At 39.8% G+C, this 5636-nt stretch overlaps 1 pseudogene; it reads left to right on the top strand.

Annotated features, from left to right (window-relative positions):
• Positions 1–948: 948 nt before the first annotated feature.
• Positions 949–4979, top strand: LOC138089030 (heterogeneous nuclear ribonucleoprotein K pseudogene; annotated as a pseudogene).
• The last annotated feature ends 657 nt before the right edge of the window (positions 4980–5636 follow it).

Here is a 5636-nt window from a genome sequence, read left to right on the forward strand (position 1 = left end):
CTGCATATAAGTTAAACAAGCAGGATTATAATATACAGCCTTGTTCCACATCTTTTTCTAACTATTGCTTCTTGTTCTGCACAGAGGTTTCATTAATTAACAATAATCTTTTGATGTTTGGACTACTTGTGGTGCAGTCCTCTATATAATCTGACTCTTCCCTATGCCTCCTTGGAGAAGTTATCTCAGGGGTACTTGAAATGCTATCTCTTGGACTTAAAGTCCTAAAAATCCCCACCAAATAAAAATATAACTTTCTGCTTTTAAGTCAACATTTTTGGTGACCATAAAGGGACTCAGAGTAGACCCTTCCCCTCTCTCTGAACTCTATGAAGATCCAGAGCCTTGGTACCAACAGAGGCCTCTTATGCCTCTTATACATCACCTTAGGGAGTCCAGAAGGATTTGAGTGAGTCTCTCCTAGTTCTTGAGTCTCTTATGTTGGTTGATGATCCTGAGTTTTATTCATTTGGGGAATCAGTTATCCTTGAAATTTGTTTTTGAGAAGTGGTATCTGGATTTCTCAGTATAGACATTGGGTGGGTATCTTCAGTTGAAGGACTGGGAAGTTCTTCTCAGTTTAGGAGCTGAGCAGATGTTCCTCAGTGTTAAGGCACTGGGAAGATTCAGTTTGGATACTTAGTGGTTAGCCTTAGTTTAGAAACTGGGAAGACTTGCCTAGTTAAACACTGAGCAAGTTGGGACTGAGTTATTTGGGGGAAGACTAGCCTTTCATTTTTCCTTGAGTTGGCTACCTTAATAGAGTTTGTCAAAATAAAACTGAAATCTTGAAGAAGGGATTCTCTGCTCCTGACTGGAAATGGGTGTTTCAGGTGTCTGAGAAACTTGGTAGAGGCAAGCCCTCACATGGTTCAGCTTGTTCCTATAGGGAAACTCACTCATGTAATTAACAAACTACTCAACCAGAAATACACATAAAGATTGACCATGGAAATCTTGTACTCCACTGGGAGACCCAAGGCAAGTAATATGGGGCTAAAATAACCCTGGGGCAAAACCAGAGAAGTTAAGCTCTCAAGCAGCACACACTGGCCCACCGCACTGTTGTCACTAGGAATTTTATCTCCACAAACTGATTTCAGGTGGGAAATCAAGGTGTCTAAATAAAATAAATAGGAACAAGAAATTGGCAATATCCCAGCTAAATAAATGTACATACAAAACTTACAACTATTTACTCAATTGGAAATTAAAGGAACTCTCACCCTAAAACTTAAGTGGACTCTTTTATTGCCTGTGCAGTTAAAGCTAAAAGCCAATAAAACCTTAAACAAAGGTCTTCTAGGGGCAAACTTCCATTTCTTGGTGTCTTTGAGATGAAAATGTTCTAATTGATCTTCCCAGGACATTTTGTATTTGTGTGTTTTGTTTCTTTATGTTTTTGAAAACTTGGCTCTTGCCATACTATTTTTGGGAGTAAATTCTCTGGATTTAGGTTATATCCTCCCCCATTCTCTTATGGAGCAATCTTTTGTGTCTTAATGGTTTAAATCTCTATTGATATATGTTTTATTGATAACCAAATGATAAATCCTTTAAAACTGGAGAAACTAATTAGTGACTCTTGAGTGCTCACATTATAAACTGCTGTATTTCAAAAACAAAACAAACAAACAAAAACACCTTCTGTTGTTTAAGAGGAGTAAGAAAAACTAGTTTGGGAAGCTTCCTTTGTGGTCTTTGCTTCCCCTCAATTGGTCTTGACAGTGTTAGTGTTAGTTGCTAAGTCATACCTGGACTCTTTGCTATGCAATGGACTGTAACCCACTAGACTCCTTGTCCATGGGATTCTCCAAGCAAGTATACTGAGATGGGTTGCCATTTCTTTTTCCAGGGGGTCTTCCCAATCCCCAGTGATCAAACATATGTCTCTTATGTCTCCAGCATTGATAGGTGGGTTCTTTATGACTAGTGCCACCTGCAAAGCCCCTCAATGTGTCTTACAGATGTCAATAAGAGCATTTACTGTTGCTCATTTGCTAAGTCTGGTCTAACTATCTGTGACTCCATGAACTGCAGCACTTCAGGCTTCCCCTATCCTTCACTTTCTCCCTGAGTTTGCTCAAACTCATGTCTACTGAGTCAGTGATGCCACCCAACCATCTTGTCCTCTGTTGGTTTTCTCCTCTTGCCCTCAATTTTTCCCATCATCAGGGTCTTTTACAATGAGTCAGCTCTTCCTATTAGGTCCCCAAAGTATTGGAATTTTGGCATCAGTACTTCCAATGAATATTCAGGACTGATTTCCTTTAAGATTGATTGCTTTGATCTCCTTGCTGTCCAAGGGACTCTCAAGAGTCTTCTCCAGAACCACAATTTGAAAGCATCAATTCTTAGGCACTCAGCTTTCTTTATGGTTCAACTCTCACATTCATACATGACTACTAGAAAAAAACAGCTTTGACTATATAGACCTTTGTTGACAAAGTGATGTCTCTGCTTTTTAATACACTGTCTAGGTTTATCATAGTTATTCTTACAAGGAGCAAGCATCTTTTAATTTTGTGACTGCAGTCACCATCCACATTGATTTCGGAGCCTGAGAAAATGAAATCTGACACTGTTTCCACATTTCCACCATCTATTTGCTATGATGTGATAGGACTGGACACTGTGATCTTCATTTTTTAAATGTTAAGAGCATTAGAATAATTATAATGTCAACAGGAAAAAAAACTTGCAAGGTAAGTCTAGTTATAATTTCCAACAAGGTAGAACTTTCTTAAAAGGACTTATCTCAAACAAATACATAACTCTTTGGATGGCTATCTAGAATGGGATAAATAAAATGGACATTTATGTGATTAAAATAAAATTTGATATTACTACACTACTTCAGGTTAAATAGGCCAAAAGGGACCAGCTACTGGTACCCCATGTTAAAAGCCAAGTAAGTCTTTCAATTTACCCCAGTTTTAAAATATATGTTTAAAGGGGCTAGAAAAATTTACACAGAGATATCTGGCAAGCAATGATTTGGTATAACAGTTAGGCCAAAGGGCCTGGCCTCCTTGGCTCAATGCCATTTTGGGGATCCTAAAGCTTTTTATTTAAAAGTAGATAAAATGGACAGGAAACAGCAACAGAAATAACATCAAAAATTTTCTAAAACTCCTCCTCTAAGAAAAAAGTGTGTTGATCAGATCCTAAAGAAAGCTAAAGGTATAAAAGTCAAAGGGATTTAGATGAAAGTATACAAAATTGGTATATTTAAGTGGACTTCTATAAGAAAATTGCATCTCTTCTTTAATTATATTGTAGGGCAGACATGTTTCATTGGGGAATAATTCCCCAGTGTGCTATCATAAGACAAGGCATATAGATTGCCACAAAGAGAATATTAACACTAATATGAACACACTAAACAATAGAGTTATCTGAGCTATATAAAGTAAATAACAACTAGAAACTATGTTCTCTGTCTCGCTGTGACTGGAGAAGAAACACCGTGACACAGGGACGGTAGCCTTGCAGGGCTACTACAGCACTAGGGTGTCAGTTGGTCCCGCCCAGAACACTTCAGTTCTTCCCTAGAACAATATATTTAATAACTGATTGGTTTGTCCCTTGAATACAAGAAAATATAAAATGAACAGAGGAAACCTTTACCAAAACCAGTGTCGAATTTGGTAAATGCCCTGCTGAAATATGAAAGAGGAAAAAGCTTTTAAAAGGTCTAGAAACACTGATGAGATGGTTGAATTATGCATTCTGCTTCAGAGCAAGAATGCTGGGACAGTGATAAGAAAAGGAGGCAAGAATATTAAGGCTCTCCGTACAGACTACAATTGCCAGTGTTTCAGTCCCAGACAGCGGTGACCCCCAGCGCATATTGAGTATCAGTACTGATATTGAAATGACTGGAGAAATTCTGAAGATAATCATCCCTACCTTGGAAGATGGCCTGCAGTTGCCATCACCCACTGCCACCAGCCAGCTCCCTCTAGAATCTGATGTAGTGGAATGCTTAAATTGCCAACACTATAAAGGAAGCGACTTTGACTGTGAGATAAGGTTGTTGATTCATCAGAGCCTGGCAGGAGGAATTATTGGAGTCCAAGGTGATAAAATCAAAGAACTTCGAGAGAACACCTAGACAACAGTCAAGCTTTTCCAGGAATGTTGTCCTCAATCTACTGACACAGTCGTTCCTATCGGAGGAAAACCTGATAGGTCTGGAGAGTGCATAAAGATCATTTTTGATCTTATATCTGAGTCTCCCATCAAAGGACATGCTCAACCTCATGATCCCAATTTTTATGAGGAAATCTATGACTATGGTGGTTTTACAATGATGTTTGATGACTGCTGTGGACGTCCTGTGGGAGTTCCCATTCAGGGAAGAGGTGGCTTTGACGGAATGCTGCCTGGTCTGGGTGGGGGTCCTATGCCTCCTTCCAGAAGAGATTATGATGATATGAGACCTCGTCAAGGACCTCCTTCACTCTCTTCTGGAAGAGGTGGTCGGGGTGGTAGTAGAGTTCGGAATTTTCCTCTTCCACCACCACCACCACCTAGAGGAGATCTAATGGCCTATTACAGAAGAGGAAGACCTGGAGACCATTACCATGGCATGATTACTTTCAGTGCCGATGAAACCTGGGACTCTGCAATAGACACATGGAGCCCATCAGAGTGGCAGATGGCTTCTGAACCTCAGGGTGGCTCTGGATGTGATTATTCCTGTGCAGGGGGTCGAGCCTCATATGGTGATCTTGATGGACCTATTATTACTACACGAGTAACTATTCCCAAAGATTTGGCTGGATCTTACTGGCAAAGGGGGTAAGTGGATTAAACAAATTAGTCATGAGTCAAAAGCTTCTACAAAAATTGAGGAGCCTTTAGAAGGATCCAAAGATCAAATCGTTACCATTAGAGGAGCACAGGACCAGATATAGGATGCACAGTATTGGCTACAGATCAGTGTGAAGCAGTATTCTGGAAAGTTTTTCTAAGACTAGTGAAGAACTGATGGAGAGGGAAATGGCAGCCCACTCCAGTACTCTTGCCTAGAGAATCCTGCGGACCCAGGAGCCTGGTGGGCTGCCGTCTATGAGGTCACACAGAGTAGACAGACTGAAGCGAGTTAGCAGCAGCAGCAGCAGTGAGGAACTGAAGGAGTCCTGCATCTTTTTTTTTTTCTTCTTTAATCTGCTTCTGTTTAAAAAGCCAACATTCCTCCGCTTCATAGGTACTATGCATTTGAGATATAGTAAAATCTTTGCTATTCACCAGATGTAATGTTTTAGTTCCTTACAAAACAAGGTTGGGGGTGGGGGAGGGTGTCCAAAAACTAACATTGAAATTTTGAAACAGCAGCAGAGTGCAGTGAATTGCAATGTTTGTTCATTGTTGGTGGTTTAAAGAGGTCCCCACCCCTGCCCATATAATTATTGTGAACATTTTGCTTTGTGGTCACTGTAACATTTGGGGTGGTGGGACAGGGAGGAAAAGTAACAGTAGTCCATATGTCTCTGGCTTCTATTCAGAGCAGTGTGAAGAATGTAATGCTCTTTTGTGAGAAACATTTTATGATTTTTAAAATAAATTTAGTAAACCTATTTTTGGTGGTCATTTTTTTAAAGATAGTCATTTTTCCAATAGCTGAATTC

The sequence above is a fragment of the Capricornis sumatraensis genome, chromosome 12 (genome assembly GCF_032405125.1).
Source record: "Capricornis sumatraensis isolate serow.1 chromosome 12, serow.2, whole genome shotgun sequence".
NCBI classification, from domain to species: Eukaryota; Metazoa; Chordata; class Mammalia; order Artiodactyla; family Bovidae; genus Capricornis; species Capricornis sumatraensis.